The sequence below is a fragment of the Triticum urartu genome, chromosome 1A, assembly GCF_056163025.1.
Source record: "Triticum urartu cultivar PI428250 chromosome 1A, HENAU_Tu73, whole genome shotgun sequence".
NCBI lineage: Eukaryota > Viridiplantae > Streptophyta > Magnoliopsida > Poales > Poaceae > Triticum > Triticum urartu.
In genome coordinates this window covers 229,003,561-229,022,648 of record NC_141873.1, presented here as the reverse complement: position 1 = coordinate 229,022,648, position 19,088 = coordinate 229,003,561, and the positions used below count along the sequence as shown (strand labels likewise).

At 42.1% G+C, this 19,088-nt stretch overlaps 1 pseudogene; it reads right to left on the bottom strand.

Annotated features, from left to right (window-relative positions):
* Positions 1-2,314: 2,314 nt before the first annotated feature.
* Positions 2,315-3,486, bottom strand: LOC147990665 (15.7 kDa heat shock protein, peroxisomal-like; annotated as a pseudogene).
* Positions 3,487-19,088: the final 15,602 nt, after the last annotated feature.

The following is a 19,088-nucleotide window of genomic DNA, read 5'->3' as shown; positions in this document are numbered from 1 at the left end:
TGTTCAAGCAGGCCGGCAAGTTAAATACCGAAAACAAGGACAAGGGGATGCATAGCGATGAAGAGGAGGAGCCCCGGCCGCCGAACACAGGAGGACAGACGGGGTTCCCCCCACAAGTGAAGACGGTGAACATGATATACGCAACCCACATTCCCAAGAGGGAGCAGAAGCGTGCACTAAGGGACGTCTATGTGATGGAGCCCGTCGCCCCAAAGTTCAACCCATGGTCTACTTGCCCGATCACCTTTGATCGCAGGGACCACCCCACTAGTATCTGTCATGGCGGATCCTCCGCACTGGTCCTAGACCCCATCATCGACGGATTTCACCTCACTCGAGTCCTTAGTGAAAAGTTGTGACTGGATCCATCAAACAACACTTATCGAGGACTCAACAACACATGAAAGTGCAAACAGGTACTCCCTCCGTCCTTGAAAGAGTGTACTTCCAACTTTGTTGGAAAGTCCAACTATTTTATGTTTGACCGTATTTATACAATAATAGACCAACATTTATGTCATCAAATTAGTAGCATTAGATTCATAATAAAATATATTTTTTGTCATATACCTATTTGGTTTCACAAGGATTGACATATTTTTGCACAAACTCGGTCAAACTTTGAGATAGTTTGACCCTCCAATAAAGTTGAAAGTACACTCTTTCAAATACGAAGGGAGTAAGCACGTCACATTTTCTCTATTGGATATCGTGTGTTTCTCAAACTACGACTGTATGTCCAGACACATGTGACGACATAAGGTCATGAGCTAATCACAAGTTCGCATGCAAGTTTTATGGACCTTAAATGATATATTTTGTGGTTACATTGAACTCGTTTCAGATCATCAATGCCAGAACTTGATATAGAACCAATAAAGTGGGCCCATGTGTAGTAGTAGTAGTACTAGTATGCGAAATTGCATAGGAGCACTCGGCGACACTGCCCACCAGAATCATGCCCACCCGATCATCTTGGGATCCGCAACCACTATATTAACCACATGGTATTACTAACTTTATCCTCTTGTATTCTCATTTGCTTTTCACTTGTATAGGCCTTAAAGTCCACGCGGTTCTGTACGGATTCTTCAATTCGGCTGCGCGAGCTAAACTCAACTACAAACCGCCAACCACCCATCTAAACTAAATGAAGGACGCTCTTCGTCCTTCCAACTGGCCCCTCATCACTTCTCCCTATCATTTTTCTTCCTTCTCGCACCATTTTATATCCATTTGACACCCACAAAATAATGTTTTTTCTAACCGTCCTAGTTGATCTGTTTGGGTTTATATTACCTGATCGGACAGCAAATTCATTTAATTCATTTATTAGCAGCACAGGGGTTTCACGTCTTGAACCGTGGGCTGTAATTTAGTTTTTTTTACAACCAGTACACACCTTTTTGAATTTTTACATCTGGTAAGGTGATATAAGGTACAAAAACCCGGTTGACAATAAATCTGGCGCTAGAATTCTTGGTACGGGCTAAGACTTTCGTGTCCAAGGCATTATTAAGGTGCGTTCCACACCACACTCATTAATGCTCTACATCTGAACTAGCAGACAAACCCTACATGCCTAGGCGTGGGTCCCCTTTGCTTGGTGCTACCATATTCAAAGAATTTAGACCAGGAATCACAACCATGCATGCGTCTCGCTAGCGTATCAATTTCCTTTGAGAAATATATGATCGTGAAAGACACACTTGTGTTAATAACATACGTTTTGCTTGGATGGGCACATAGATTTATTTTCATTAGATAGCAATACATGGTTATTTATTTTTATTAAACACGGTTTCACATAACTCATGCCACGATAGTCTTCATCTTGAACAGTACAACTGGTGTTATTAATAAGCTGGATATAAAGTATCTGTGGCTCAATAGTCCTTGCAGTCCAATAAATGACGAGTTGTACTTTTATGTGCTTTCAGTCCGGCTTTGGCCCTAACTTAATGTGGGCAAACAGGAACACACTGTGTCAATCTACGATGGAGCGGTGTATTCAACAACAGCTATTCATTTCATCTAATTATGCACTAATCCCTAGACTACAGAGCAGCGGGTGAGATTCTGGTGAGCATCGCCGTCGAGTGCTCCTAGTTCGTGTCCTACTAGTATGTCTTTATATCCGATAGTACTTGATATCTTGAGACTTGGATTTGAACAATCCTGCATTCCAAATCCTACCTATTTACAGGGTTGTTATTCCCTTTTATCAGTTATGATATATAAGTACCAAATGATTACATCGATCTGATGTGATGTACGACTGCCTCGCGTTGTGTGTGCATGTGTGTTGCTTGCTTCATTCGTTCTTGATCTGCCCACCGAACGCGACGAGCCAGAGGAGCATGACGGCGAGCACGACGTTCAGGATGACATACCGGTGCTCGCCCAGGCTCTTGGCCAGACGCCACGCCAGGTGCTCATCGGCACGCCACGCCACCGTGTGGCCGCCGCTCCAGAACGCGTTGGCATCCTCCTCCTCTCGCAGCGCGTCCTCTTGGTTGTCGTCGCTGGAACGAGGCACCTGGACGTTGAGGACTCCCTTGTCGAGCTGGACCTTGATCGTCGTGGCGTCACAGGTGCCGGGGAGGTCGAACCGCTTGAGGAAGTGGCACCACTACCGGCCGCCGTTGAGGGCGCGCTCGCCGCCGATCTTGAGGCTCCCCGATGGCTCCACCTAGACCTTGAGCTGGTCCCTGGTGAATCCTGCAACGGCGGCATGCGTGTCAATATGCCAGAACGTGTTTGGAACAAGTGGATTCAGTTCCCGCAGAAATGGTTGGAAAAGCAGCAACGGTACCTGAGACGCCGACGATGAGCGTGTCGAACTCGTCCCCATGAAACCATTCGCTACGGAATAGTTATTCTTCACCCCCTCTATTTACCATTAATGCACCGTAATTTTACGTTCTTTAAGTTTTGTCTTATTTCCGACGTAAAAAGAGACCTTAAGAAAATATATAATGGTCGTAAAAAATATTTTATATTATGTAAAATTGCAAATGCAAAAACATAGTATAAAATACACATAAACTGCAAATTTTCTTCTGTGGTGACATACATTTTTATTTTTATGCCAAATTTTACATAGTGAATCAATAGGAATGTAACTATTTGAATTTCAAACGTAATTTATTTATGAAACGATCGTAAAATTACCTTGGGTGAAGAATAACTTATTGTGCACCCTGAGTGATGAATAGTAACACTATATATATACGGAAATGTTAACGCCCACACGTGTGGGCGTTTGCATCTCGCCCACACGCGTGGATCTGCGTCCGTTCATGAGCGCACGAATCTTGGCATGTTTCTAGTGCCATGTAGGACTGGCCTGGTGTGTGGGCGTTCAGCCGGTCACCCACACAGCCGTTTCACCACATAGGAGGAGGTGGTGTGTGGGCGTTCAGCAGTTCACCCACACGCCACTTTGCACGCACACACAAGGGCTAGTGTGTGGGCATTTGCCATCTCGCCCACACGCCCGTCTCCTCTCCCACCCAAACTGCTAGTTGACATGTGTTTTGCAGTGCACATGGCAACTGCCCCTAGTGTGCTTTATAAGCAGGTGGCAACTCTCTTTTTTTTACCCGAGTTTGCCATGTGTTTTGCAGGGTACACGGCAACTGCCTAGTGTGCACGTAAGCAGATGGCAACTCTCTTTTATCGAGTTGCCATATGTTTTTGCATGGTACATGGCAACTGCCCTAACGTGCATGTACATGGCAACTGCCCTAACGTGCACGTAAGCAGATGGCAACTCTTCCTTTTTACATGGCAACTGCCCTAGCATGCTTGTGAGCACATGACAACTCTCTCAACTGCCTAGTGTTAGTGTGTGGCAACTCCTAAAGTTATGAAATCATGGCAACTACATTAGATCAGACCATACATGGCAACTGCAGTTGAGCAACCATGGCAACTGCAGTTATCTGACATGGCAACAGTAGTTCAGCGACATGGCAACTGCAGTTAAACGAACATGGACGAGGGTCTGGACCATGGCAACTGCGGGCGCGCGGTGACCGTCACGCGTGGCGTGCGGGGCCAGGAGGTACGAGGCCTGACATACGGGCGTGTGGGCGTTATCAACTTTGCCCACACGCACGCGTGTGAGAGGGATCGGGAGGGGAAAAAGAGGCGTGTGGGCGCTAGTTGTTTTGCCCACACGTAGGTGTGTGGGCTGTTTCTCTTATACACCACAGAAAATGTGTGGGCGGACTGTCTAACGCCCACACGTGTGGCACTTATCGGCGTCCTATATATAGGGCTGAACTATTCTGTTACTAATAACAGAATAATATTTTGTTACTCTCGCCCTTATAAGAGACCGGTCCTTTTTTTCAAACTGGTATCGTTATTATTAAGAAAGGGAAAAAGGACATTGTCTCTTCCATGTGGCCGCTGCGCCTCCACCTCCTCTCCCCTAGCTCCGGCCGCCGCCCCGCGCCCCGCCTTCTTCCCTGGCTCCGGCCGCCACTTCGCGCCCCACCTTCTTCCCTGGCTCCGGCAGCCTCCCCATGCCTCACCTTCTCCCTGACTCCGACCATCGTCCCACGCCTGACCTTCCCCTGGTTCCAGCCACCGCCCCGCGCCCCACCTTCCCCCTGGCTCCGGTCGCCACCCCGTGCCCCACCTTCTCCCATGGCAGCAGTCGCCACCCCTCCCCCACCATCTCATGCCCCCAGGCTGCTCACCATCCCCCATCCTCAGCGCGCTAGTCGCCACCATCCCCAGCGCGCCAACCTCCAGTTCTCCACCTGCCCCATCGTGACGCCGCCCACTCTTCTTCCTCCTGGATTCTCCTAGCCATGGCCAGCGCCTCCTCCCTGCTCCAAGCTCGCTCCAGACTACGTAGAGCCGCCATCCACCACCGCCTCGCGTGCATTACAAACCCGCCCATGTACTAGGTTCAAAGACCTTGCAGAGAGAAGGAAATGAGATGTTAAGGTCGGCAGCTTCCTCGTCGCCATCCCGGTATGGTGTGTGTCCCGTGTTCATCCTCTCCATTGATTTTACTAACTAGCAGCAACATAACCTCCGCCTACACATTTTTTCGGAAGTTCTAGAATTCCTAGAGCTTCAGTCCAACTATATTGCTTCTCCCATTATCCGTACACAGAAAAACATACTGATGATTGTTTTGTTCCCTGGACCTAAACGCATTTGTTCTTTAAGCTTAAATGCATTTATTCTCTGAACTTAAATAGGTTGGTTCTCTGAAAATAAGTGTGTGTGTGTTTTGTGTGTATTGAAGCATTATATATTCAGTTGTACTGTTGGATTGGATGATCGTAGTGACTGTTGAGCTTACTTTTCGGCGCAGGTCATGGCTTTTCTGTGGCACACCTCCCACTACTTCTCCTCGCTGGACTAGTCGACCTACAAGAGATCAACTCAAACAAAAAGTACTCAAGGTGGACTTCAGCTGAACTAGTGACGGTCTTAGAAACTGCATGTTTGAAAGTGGTTAAGGTTCTTGAAAGCTAAAAAGTTCGAATCTTGTAAACGACAGCAAGCTTTTTTGCCATTTGTTTCACTTACTGGAGCGCTTTACTAATGGGTACGATTAAGTATAACATAAATGAATGAAAAGAGAGGTTTCGTCCAACTAATTAGTTTTCTCTGTATTTTCAGTTCCGTGTACTGTCTGAGAAAAATACAGCAAGTTCAAGTAAAATCTCAAATAAAAATTTAGTTCAAGTTGAAGCCGAGGAGTATACCCATATGGAGCGGACATGGCAGTCGATCTTTTTGATGATTCTCAATAAATAGACGGTGAAGTTGGCAAACGGCTGAATCAGATGGTGCCCACCCCTGTAAGTTCACTTGTCATTAAGCGGCTAGCTGAAGATTAATCATTTTCAGAAATTCAAAGGTTTACGGTGCTAATACCCATTTCTTTCAGAAAAATTAATAGTTACAAGTATATGCATTTTTCGAAAGTTCTGCGGTATAGCCCCCTCTCAATCAAAGTAGAAGAGTATGTGTTGATTTTCTCTCCCTTGTTCTGATTGATATCATAAAGAAGCTGCTACATATGAATGAATATGGTGCAGTTGTTCCATTCATTATTTGGGCAGTAACCTTGTTTAAATCCTCCTTTGGCTTGGTTGGAACACGAGTTTCAGTAAACAAAAGGAAAACAAAATGCAGGTGTTCGTCGCATGTGTCCGTTCAATAAGGGCTTCGGTGACGGTCCGCTGCTGGTGGCCGCCTCACCGTGGTTGACTTTGGTGTAGTCGCATGTGTCGCTTGCTATTGTGGACGGTCTCTAGGTACATAGCGTTGTTCCTATTCATGCATGTGTATGTAGTGCTGCTTCGTTAAATCACTTGTTCATCTTGTTTGTTCCAACCACGCTGGATGCCTAGTACTAGTAGCTTGCACTAGCCTCTACATGAGCATCTCAAGCCGTTGTTAATAGATGTGAGTAGTACTGATTGTTTTGCTTGAATTGGCGTCTCAGATTATACTGGAGCATGTGTTTTCACAGATAGTTCATGTTCTAGATTGCCAAAAGTTAGAACATAGTGAAATGGATGGGAAACTACGAGACAGAGATGATATTGGACAAAGCAAAATTATTAAAAGAAAGAAAACGCTAGAAGTTCAACTAGGGTAACTTTGAAAGTTCATGAAAAATAAATATAAAAGTTCAGAGAAGAGGGTTGGAAAAGATTTGGGAAAAGACACACACAAAAAAACATGGAAAAGGTTAGTTCAAAAATACTTGCCATAAGTAGTTAAGAGTTTATTTGGAGTGGTTAGCAATTCAGTAAGTAGAAAAAGGATACATCAGTTCAAATATACTTGCCATAAGTAGTTAAGAATTTATTTGCTATGGTTAAATAAATCAAGCTAATTTTCTACAGTTCTCAGGTTACAAAAAGGTTTCGGTTCACTATGATGAAGTTCATCTAGAACCTTGGAATCCGATGTGGTCTGTGGCAAGGTACGCACAGAATGATGTCTATCTCCATGAGTGTAATGTGTTTTCTCACTTCCGGGCCTGGGAATGTTTTTTCTTTTGACATACTTCAAAATATTTTGTGGGTAAGTAAATCAATCATGTTTTTGTTGCTCGGAGGGAAATCATAATAAGTTATAAGGAAATAAATATAGAAGTTCATATTTCAAAACAAATGAAGTATTTCAAAGTACAGAACATTTTAGGTTTCATTGCAAATTTGTAATGTTACTGTACATGAACTTGTGCATGCTAATTGGTGGTTGTTCTGTATGTGCGGGGTACATCCAACGATAATGAGCAGGCGGCAAGTGTACTTATGAGCAGCGGGACGGTGGCATGGAGAAGTTGAGTAGGTGTGCGTGGTGAGCAGATACAAAACTGATTCTAACACTGCAATATTAGTCCCACACAGCCTCTCAACACCCCCCTGCTTGAACCTTCATGGCCCAGGACATTCACTGCCTCGACACAAGGTCGTTTGACGATGCAGTGCTCAAGCCGTTCACCCTTTACCACTGATAACCCACAAGTATAGGGGATCAATTGTAGCCTCTTTCGATAAGTAACTCAACGAGGAGCTAAAGGTAGAACAAATATTCCCTCAAGTTCTATCGACCACCGATACAACTCTACGCACGCTTAATGTTCGCTTTACCTAGAACAAGTATGAAACTAGAAGTACTTTATAGGTGTAACGGGATAGGTTTGCAAGAATATAAAGAGCACGTAAATAAAAACTAGGGGTTGTTTTAGGTAAAGAAGCAATAAAGTTAGTATAGCGAGTGTGGAAAAGTGGTGGTAGGAGTTGTGAAATTGTCCCTAAGCAATTGACTACTTTACTAGACCGATATCAAGTTTTATGTGGGAGAGGCCACTGCTAGCATGTCATCCCTGATTTGGAATTCTATGCACTTATGATTGGAACTATTAGCAAGCATCCGCAACTACTAACGTTCATTAAGGTAAAACTCAACCATAGCATTAAGATATATTGGTCCCCCTTCAATCCCGTATGCATCAATTTCTATGCTAGGTTGAAGCTTTTGTCACTCTTGCCCTCCAATACATAGTCCTATCAACATACAACTAACCCTATGGTGTGATCCACATGCGCGCTCATATGATGGGCACCAAAGGACAGCAACATAACGATAAGCAAATTAAACCAATCATAGCAATTCATCAATTACCGATAGGACAACGAAAATCTACTCAGATATCATAGGATGGCAACACATCATTGGATAATAATATGAAGCATAAAGCACCATGTTCAAGTAGAGGATACAACGGGTTGCGGGAGAGTGGACCACTATAGATAGATGGGGGAAGGTGATGAAGATGTTGGTGAAGATGACAGAGGTGTTGGTGTAGATTGCGGTGATGATGATGGCCCCGGCGGCGTTCCGGCGCCACCGGGAGAGAGGGGGAGAGAGCCCCCCTTCTTATTCTTCTTCCTTGACCTTCTCCCTAGATGGGAGAAGGGTTTCCCCTCTGGTCCATGGCCTCCATGGCGGCGAAGGGGCGAGAGCCCCTCTGAGATTGGATTTGTCTCTCTGTCTCTGTCTGTTTCTGCACTCCCAGATCTGGCCTTTCACCGTTTCTTATATTCCCCGAGATCCGTAACTCCGATTGGATTGAAATTTGAACACGATTTTTATCCGGATATTAGCTTTCTTGCGGCGAAACAAGGGCATCAACCGCCTTACGGGGTGTACACGAGGGTCAGGGCGCGCCTGCCCCCTGGGGCGCGCCCCCTGCCTCGTGGCCCCCTCGGGCATCGTCCCGCGTTGATTCCACTTCCCAAAATTCACATATATTCCAAAAAAATCTCCGTCAGTTTTTATCCCATTTGGACTTCGTTTGATATGGATTTTCTGCGAAACAAAAAAATGCAACAAACAGGAATTGGCACTGGGCACTGGATCAATATGTTAGTCCCAAAAATAGTATAAAAAGTTGCTAAAAGTATATGAAAGTTGTATAATATTGGCATGGAACAATCAAAAATTATATATACGATGGAGACGTATCAGCATCCCAAGCTTAATTCCTGCTCGTCCTCGAGTAGGTAAATGATAAAAAAAGATAATTTTTGATGTGGAATGCTACCTAGCATAATCTTGATCATGTAATCTAATCATGGCATGAATATTAAGACATGAATGATTCAAAGCAATAGTCTATCATTTGACATTAAGACAATAATACTTCAAGCATACTAATAAAGCAATCATTTCTTTTCAAAATAACATGGACAAAGAAAGTTATCCCTACAAAATCATATGGTCTGTCTATGCTCCATCTTCACCACACAAAATGTTCAAATCATGCACAACCCCGATGACAAGCCAAGCAATTGTTTCATACTTTTGATGTTCTCAAACCTTTTCAACTTTCACGCAATACATGAGCGTGAGCCGTGGACATGGCACTATAGCTGAAATAGAATATGATGGTGGAGGTTGTCTGGAGAAGACAAGAAGGAGAAAGTCTCATATCGATGCGGCTAATCAACGGGCTATGGAGATGCCCATCAATTGATGTCAATGTGAGGAGTAGGGATTGCCATGCAACGGATGCACTAAGAGCTATAAGTGTATGAAAGCTCAAACTAAAAACTAAGTGGGTGTGCATCCAACTTGCTTGCTCATGAAGACCTAGGGCATTTGAGGAAGCCTATCATTGGAATATACAAGCCAGGTTCTATAATGAAAATTCCCACTAGTATATGAAAGTGATAACTCAAGAGACTCTCTATATGAAGAACATGGTGCTACTCTAAAGCACAAGTGTGGTAAAAGGATAGTAACATTGTCCTTTCTCTCTTTTCTCTCATTTCTTTTATTTTTTATTATTTTTTTCCTTTTTTTGGTGGGCTTCTTTGGCCTCTTTTTTTATTTGGGCTTATTTGGCCTCTTTTATTTTGATAACCTCACCTGGGACAATGTTATAATAATGACGATCATCACACTTTTATTTACTTACAACTCAATACTAGAACAAAGATATGACTCTATATGAATGCCTCCAGCGGTGTATCGGGATGTGCAATGATCTAGCGTAGCAAAGATATCAAAAAACGGACAAGCCATGAAAATATCATGCTAGCTATCTTACGATCATGCAAAGCAATATGACAATGAATGCTCAAGTCATGTATATGATGATGATGGAAGTTGCATGGCAATATATCTCGAAATGGCTATGGAAATGCCATGATAGGTAGGTATGATGGTTGTTTTGAGGAATATATAACGAGGCTTATGTGTGATAGAGCGTATCATATCACAGGGTTTGGATGCACCGGCGAAGTTTGCACCAACTCTCGAGGTGAGAAAGGGCAATGCACGATACCAAAGAGGCTAGCAATGATGGAAGGGTGAGAGTGCGTATAATCCATGGACTCAAACATTAGTCATAAAGAACTCACATACTTATTGCAAAAATCTATTAGCTATCGAAACAAAGTACTACGCGCAAGCTCCTAGGGGGATAGATTGGTAGGAAAAGACCATCGCTCGTCCCCGACCGCCAGTCATAAGGAAGACAATCAATAAACAAATCATGCTCCGACTTCATCACATAACGGTTCACCATACGTGCATGCTACGGGAATCACAAACTTCAACACAAGTATTTCTACAATCCACAACTATCCACTAGCATGACTCTAATATCACCATCTTTATATCGCAAAACTATTGCAAGGAATCAAACATATCATATTCAGTGATCTACAAGTTTTATGTAGGATTTTATGACTAGCCATGTGAATGACCAGTTCCTGTCATCTCCCTAAATAGATATAAGTGAAGAAAGAGAGTTTAATTCTTTCTACAAAAGATATGCCCATGCTCTAACAAATATAAGTAAAGCAAAAGAGCATTCTACAAATGGCGGTTTTCTATGTGAAGAGAAACAGGCAATCCAAACTTCAAAAGATATAAGTGAAGAACATGAAGCATTCTATAAAGCCATACTCAAAAGATATAAGTGAAGTGCAATGAGCATTCTATAAATCAACCATGGACTATCTCATACCAGCATGGTGCATAAAAGAAAAATGAAAACTAAATGCAAAATACGCTCCAATATTTGCACATATCACATGAACGAAACGAATCCGAAAACATACCGATACTTGTTGAAGAAAGATGGGATGCCTTCCGGGGCATCCCCAAGCTTAGACGCTTGAGTCTCCTTGAATATTTACTTGGGGTGCCTTGGGAATCCCCAAGCTTGATCTCTTGCCTCTCCTCCTTCTCCTCACATCGATACCTCCTCGATCTTTGAATACTTCATCCACACAAAACTCAACAGAAAGCTCGGTAAGGTATGTTAGTATAATAAAGCAAATTACTACTCTAATTACTGTTACAAACCAATTCGTATTTTATTTTTGCATTGTAGCTACTGTAATATAACTTTTCCATGGCTTAATCCATTGATAGAAATCGATAGTTTCATCAAAACAAGCAAACTATGCATCAAAAACAGAATCTATCTTAAACAGGACAGTCTGTAATAATCTGAACATTCACCATACCTCTAGTACTCCAAAAATTCTGAAATAATTAATAAAAATAAAAAATTTATATAGAAAGATAGTGCAAAAAGTTTTAGAATCGTTTGACGTTCCAGTAAAAAATGTAAAATCGCTCACTACAGCAAAAGTTTCTGTTTTGCACCGCACAAACCAACAAGCAATGTAAACATCCTAAAGGCAAATCTTGGCACATTATTTTTATTTTTAAACTTTATAAAAGCACACAACAAAAATAAATGACTCTCTAAAACTTCCGGGTTGTCTCCCTGGCAGCGCTTTCTTTAAATCCATTAAGCTAGGGATATAGTGCTCAAGTAATGGATCCACCCGGATCCCAAGGTATATCAAAGCCAATTTTAATTAACAATGATTTGTGATTTAGTAATGAGAACAAAGTAACATATATCATGCAACAACAAAGTATAACTCTCTTCCTATGCATCGGCATGTCATAAAAGAACAATTCATGCACGCATAGTAGAGGCCAATGCACAGTATAAACAGTTTCTTGCAATTTTATCGTGTTGGAAACATAAAGAGACGGAGATGTAGTTCCTCTCTCATAATAATTGCAAGTAGGAGCAGCAAGCACATTCATATTATATCTATCAAAATCATCATGTTTAGTAGTGTAACGCAACCCATCAATATAATCCTTAAAAAGGGCAAACTTCTCCGATATAGTGTAGTTGGGAGAATTCAAAAAGATAATAGGACTATCATGCGTGGGTGCAATAGCAACAATTTCATGTTTAACATAAGGAACTATAGCAAGTTTATCTCCATAAACATAATTCATATTGGCATCTTGGCCACAAGCATAGCAAGCATCATCAAAAAGGGATATTTCAAAAGAATCAATGGGATCATAAAAATCATCATAGTAATCATCCTTCGGTAAGCACGAAGGGAAATTTAACAATATATGAGTTGAAGAGTTACTCTCATTAGAAGGTGGGCACAGGTAGCTAATTCTCTCTTCCTCCTTTTGTTCTTCGCTCTCCTCCTCATCTTTTTCATCCAATGAGCTCACAGTTTCATCAATTTCTTCTTCCATAGACTCCTGCAAAATATTAGTCTCTTCTCTGACAGCGGAGACTTTCTCAATAAATTCATCAATATCATAATTTTATTTATAAGTATCATAGCAATATTTAAGGATAGCTAAATTTTCAGGTCTATAAACTAAATCATCAAAATCTTCAAACTCTTTAAACAAAGATTCAATTTCACAAGCACCCTTAAAAGCAGCAAATTCTTCTATTCGTTCCACATCATAGTAATCATATATACCATTAGCATAAGAAGCTAAGGTTTCATTATCATTAAATTCACATGAAAAGGGAAGGTGTGGAGCCTTCATCCTAGAGCAACAAGTATAATCATATCTCAAGCATAGTTGCTGAGCATACCAATGTAACATATAAATTTGATCCCATGATAGTTTTCCTTTTTGAGTCAAGCGATAATCCCTAAAGTATTCACGTTGATCCAACGTGTCTCCCATTATATAGTCGAATGGGGTTTTCTCAGGATTATCAAAGTAGTACATAATATCTTTCACATAATGAACATCGAGGGTTTTAGGAGGTTCCCCATCTCCATGAGTAGCAAGTAAACCTAATATTTTTGGTATTTCATGTTCCATATCCATAACTAAAGATAGAGAACAACATAGAATAGCAAATAACAATTACTCAATGATAAAGCAAACAAGCACACACGAGAATATTCACCCCACGCTATAACTCCTCGGCAACGGCGCCAGAAAAAGGTCTTGATAACCCACAAGTATAGGGGATCAATTGTAGACTCTTTCGATAAGTAAGAGTGTCGAAGCCAATGAGGAGCTAAAGGTAGAACAAATATTCCCTCAAGTTCTATCGACCACCGATACAACTCTACGCATGCTTAACGTTCGCTTTACCTAGAACAAGTATGAAACTAGAAGAACTTTGTAGGTGTAACAGGATAGGTTTGCAAGAATATAAAGAGCACGTAAATAAAAACTAGGGGTTGTTTTAGGTAAAGAAGCAATAAAGTTAGTATAGCGAGTGTGGAAAAGTGGTGGTAGGAGTTGCGAGATTGTCCCTAAGCAATTGACTACTTTACTAGACCGACATCAAGTTTTATGTGGGAGAGGCCACTGCTAGCATGTCATCCCTGACTTGAAATTCTATGCACTTATGATTGGAACTATTAGCAAGCATCCGCAACTACTAACGTTCATTAAGGTAAAACTCAACCATAGCATTAAGATATATTGGTCCCCCTTCAATCCCGTATGCATCAATTTATGTGCTAGGTTGAAGCTTCTGTCACTCTTGCCCTCAAATACATAGTCCTATCAACATACAACTAACCCTATGGTATGATCCACGCGCGCACTCATATGATGGGCACCAAAGGAGAGCAACATAACCACAAGCAAATTAAACCAATCAAAGCAATTCACCAATTACCGATAGGACAACGAAAATCTACTCAAACACTATAGGATGGCAACAAATCATTGGATAATAATATGAAGCATAAAGCACCATGTTCAAGTAGAGGGTACAGTGGGTTGCGGGAGAGTGGACCGCTGTAGATAGATGGGGGAAGGTGATGAAGATGTTGGTGAAGGTAACTGAGGTGTTGGTGTAGATTGCGGTGACGATGATGGCCCGACGGCGTTCCGGCGCCACCGGGAGAGAGGGAGAGAGAGCCCCCTTCTTCTTCTTCCTTGACCTTCTCCCTAGATGCGAGAAGGGTTTCCCCTCTGGTCCATGGCAGCGGAGGGGCGAGAGCCCCTCCGAGATTGGACTTGTCTCTCTGTCTCTCTCTGTTTCTGCGCTCCCAGATCTGGCCTTTCACTGTTTCTTATATTCCCGGAGATCCGTAACTCCGATTGGATTGAAATTTGAACACGATTTCTATTCAGATATTAGCTTTCTTGCGACGAAAGAAGGGCACCAACCGCCTTACAGGGTGTCCATGAGGGTCAGGGGTGCGCTTGCCCCCCTGGGGCATGCCCCCTACCTCGTGGCCCCCTCGGGCATCGTCTCGTGTTGATTCCACTTCCCAAAATTCACATATATTCCAAAAAAATCTCCGTCGGTTTTTATCCCATTTGGACTCCGTTTGATATGGATTTTCTTCGAAACAAAAAACATGCAACAAACAGGAACTGGCACTGGGCACTAGATCAATATGTTAGTCCCAAAAATAGTATAAAAAGTTGCCAAAGGTATATGAAAGTTGTATAATATTGGCATGGAACAATCAAAAATTATAGATACGACGGAGACGTATCAACCACCATAAGTTGTTCACCTCCGCCACACGAGGTCGTGCGACGACGCAGCGATTAGAATGTTCACCTCTGCCATATGGGGCCGATGCAAACGCTAAGGAGTTGTGTTCTTTTTCAGTACATGTTTTGTGTGCTTTTTAGTACACCTGCTTAACAATTCTATGTCCAATTTCCCCTGTTTACGTGTTCTTCCTATAGCAAAATAGGTGTTGTGTGTTATGCCTTAATAAGCATTTGAGAAAATCTTGTATGGATCGAAACTAGCATATGTTCTGTTCTATTCTTGCAAATGAAGCTCCACTTCTGTTTTGTTTGAAGTTACTTGGCATAAAAATTAGTATATGTTCTACTTTAAAACATATATAAAATGTCTTGATGCATGCTAGCAGATATCTGAAAAATACACTCAGTTCAGTTCATATATTTTATTTCAGTTCAATTTAAAAGTATTTGCAACTGTTCAGACTTGAGTTTACAATCGATTTTTTTTGGAAGTTTAGAGAGGGAAAATACTTGTTAGATTCATTTAAAAAGTGTCGTATAGTTCAACTTTTATATATAATCAATTCATAATGAAATGAGAGAAGTCCAGAATATCGTCGCAAAACAATGTTGAGTTCAAAAGAAAACACAAAACATTTTATGGTTAACGAAAATACTTGTTTATTTTGTTAATGCAATCGCACTTTTTTCTGATAATTATTATTGTGTTCATGTGGGTGCTTGAAAAGTTCTGTACAAGAATAGGGCGATGATTTTTGTGTTGAGGTCGGTGCTATGGGTAATATGATTCATGTACATGTATTATATATGTGTGGAAAAAAATTCGGTCAGATGAATGGAAAAATGGTTTAATTAAAAATATTGATCAGTACGAGTTAAAAACGATGGTCCGTTCGGAATAAAATAAATGACATAAATTCAAATTGTAAAAGTTCAAGCAAAAAAGAAACCCTGTGCAATTCAAATGGTAAAAAATACAAGTCGTAAAATTAGATAATTTCAGAACATCGTTGTAAAAGAAATGTTGAGTTAAAAGAAAACATGTAAAACATTTTCTTTTTGAAAAGAATAGCAATCAGTTCAACGATATAAAGCATGCAAGTTCGGGGACGATAATATAGTAAACCGTTGAAAAGTTACGAGGAAAACTCTAACAAAAAAATTAGTAAAGTCGAGTCTGTGAAAACACACGTTCAGCACAAACCCATACAGAGATCAGTTCGACTACTATGTTTCCAAAACAGAAAAAATAGCACAATCGATATCACCGTATTCAAAACTACTTTGTGAAAAATACTTCAGTACAAACATACATATAGGTCAGTACGACTACTCTATTTTTTAGACAGGAAAAAACAACACGATAGGTTTCACCTTATTCAAAACTACTCTTAAACAGTTGCGGAGTAGAGAAAAAGTTCAACATGACTAAGTTTCGCATTTTCGATAGCTATCCCATGGTATATTATTTGCCCCATTTCGACAAACTTTTTCAAAAAATCATGTTCGAAATCGAACTTTACCATATTTGAATTCGAGTTTAAACTATAAGGAATTAGAAAAACATTTATATACGAAAAAGTTGCACATTTTCCATAGCTTTCCAACGCCGTATCATTTGTGTCAATTCGACAAACCATTTGCAAAAATACGCGAAAATATGTTTCGTCCAGAATTTCACCGTTTTCCAAATTACTTTTAAATCGTATAGAATTTATAAAATAATTATATATATGGAAGAAGCAGATTTTCATCAGCTTTCCAACGCCATCTTATTTGCTCAATTCTGACAAATTGTTTGAAAATTACGTCCAAAATACGATTCGCGTTTTCGGTTTTGAATAAAACGTTTTTTAACTGATCTTAAACCATAATTATTTTGCAAAAACAAATTATATGATTGTAATGTAGATGTCAAGGGCTTACCAATGATATATTACACACCCCGTTTCAACAAAAATTGCAAAAACAAATGAACTAAAGAATACAATTTTCAACGAAAAATGAAAGCATTAGTTCAAACGCTCGAATTCATCAGTTCAACCGCTCGAATTCATCAGTTCAAGTAGGGTAACAGAATATTTTGTTACGCGAAACAGAATAGCCCATATATGTAGTGACACTATTCTAATCCGAGGATTAGAATAACTATTTGGATCACAGCTATATAGGGCCCGCTAGAGGTTCCTGAGATCCGAAAATGCCACCGAACAGAAAAAGAAAACCACCCAACACCAATCCCATCGCCCGCAACCTCCTGCCCCGCCCCAGATCACCCTCACCTCGCGCCCCCAACCCCCCGCACGCCGCCGCACGACCGCCGCCGCCGTGGCCAACCACCTTCTCCCGCCGCTCCAGCCACACGCCACCTTATCCCACCGCAGCGGCCACCGGCCAGCTTCTCCTGCAGGCGCAACCATCACGGTGCACTGCTGCCCTCCTCTGCTTGCCGGACCGCGCCACCCTTCCCCGCAGGACCGCGCCGCCCCTCCTCGCCGACCAAGCGCAGCCCCTCCTCGTCAGCCTCTCAACACCTCTCCATGCCGGCCTCGCGCCACCTGGACCGTGTCTGCACAAGACGCCCACGCGGCCGTCCTCCGCCACGGCCGTGCTCCCAGACCACTTCCTCCGCAGCCCCTCCATCGCTGCCCTACGCCCCGACCACATCCCTTCCACATGCCCCCAACCTTCCCTCTGGCGTGACCTTCCGTCCGCTCCAGCGTGACCTTCCTTTCCCTCCGACATGGCCTGCCCCCTGCTCGGGCACGACGCACGCCTCCAGATCCTACAGTTCAGAGAGAATGGGGACTAAGGTTCAGAAGATTTTCTTCTTCTTTTTCGTGTTTTGGCTAAACACACACTCAGTACAAAGAGGTGATGTTCGGGTTCCATGGCGCTGCCGCCCATGGCCGATTGACCCTGATCCCATACCCTGCTGGTGAATGTCGCAGTAGTTCGCGGCCTCCTATAGATGCAGGTTGCAATGTCAGACATGGGTGTGTGGGGGTGTGCAATGTACTGGCCTGCTGGGTGTGTGTCTGCTTGTGAAGTTCGTCCTCGCTAGTGTGTGTGCTCACTGTGTGGGTTGCCATCTCTCGATCCTGCAAAGCTTCACCAAGACTTGTTTCCTGCTCCTATCAGACTCAGTGTGTGGTGGGCGGCGGGCAAGATGGAGGGATGGAGCTAGCGGGTGGGTATGGCTAGCAGCAAGAGAAAGAAGAGACAGGTTAGCTGGGGCCTGGAATGCGACAAGCAGAATAATGCATGAGACAGGTTAGCTGGAGCCTACAGGCATGGGCGCCGAGCTGCTAATACTTTGGGGTGGCTCGTAATGTACTTGGCCGAATACTACTGCTACAAACATGTGTATTATTTTTGGTAGCTCGCTTTTATATTTTAGTGCTAAAACTTTTGTCCGCTTCTTCTGACTACTACTACTTGAGAGTTAATCCAACTTGAACCCAAAACTGAACCTGAACCTGAACTTCTCTAGCTGAGGTTGCTCCGTCCACTTGCTAGCTTCATATGCATAAGTAGAGACCATCTACACAGAGAAGAAAAGACAAGGAATAAATCTAGTAGTGGTGGTTACTTCTAGGAGATAAGACAGAGAGATAAAGACCAAAAGGAGTGGTGTAAAAACATGCACAACTTGTGTATAAAAAATTACTATTTGTTTGGAAAGTGCATACATTGTACTCTATGGTTTGCCCGTTCTTGCATGTCATTTTGTTATTGCGTGTTGACCGTTGATAATTTGAGATCATGATTCAAGTGTCACTTCATAGTGCTAGTGCTACTTGGATTCTATAAGAATAGTGCGCAACATAAACTTCTTATTGTTGTTGAGTGATTTGTGCTGCTTTTATGGAGTCACTGCAAAACCCATCTAGTCACACACGCACACACGCACAAAGTTTAGAAAAAAAACTTCCCATGCTCAACGACCCAACCATTATTGAGCGGTCCACGCATTTAGGAAAAATAGGTTTAGGATGACATTTAATTTTAGAATTGTTCGCTTGGAGACTAGAATTAGGAAATTTGAAAAATTAGAACACTACTAAAAATGAAAATTAGTTGAAGTTCATGTGTGAAAAGCATGGAAGGTCAAACACACTAAAAACATAAACTAAAAACTTTTATCAACAATTAACATAGAAAGTAAAAATACACTAGTTAAGTTTGAACGAGAAGCACAAATAAAGTCCACACTTACACTCTGTCAACGTTCGCACAAAAAAAGTGGATTT